We start from the raw sequence: 235 nt of genomic DNA, 5'->3' as shown, positions 1-235 counted from the left end.
CACTTACCTAAATAGATGTAGGAATGCTGGTGCCAGTTACTCTGATTTTTCCGATTTTATTACAGTCACATTTTTTGTCCATAAATAATTATCAAACTATCTTTAGTCTATTGATTTCCTTTTTTTTCCTTTTTTTCATAAGTTCTCTTTATTTTCTGTTTTGTTTGTTGAGTATTTTTATGTGTTTGTTTACTGCGTGAGATCAGGAGGGAGGCGAGGAGAGGAAGGGGCAGTC

The sequence above is a fragment of the Penaeus monodon genome, chromosome 21, assembly GCF_015228065.2.
Source record: "Penaeus monodon isolate SGIC_2016 chromosome 21, NSTDA_Pmon_1, whole genome shotgun sequence".
Taxonomy (NCBI): domain Eukaryota; kingdom Metazoa; phylum Arthropoda; class Malacostraca; order Decapoda; family Penaeidae; genus Penaeus; species Penaeus monodon.
The sequence above is the reverse complement of the archived record's forward strand: the minus strand, read 5'-3'. Positions refer to the sequence as shown.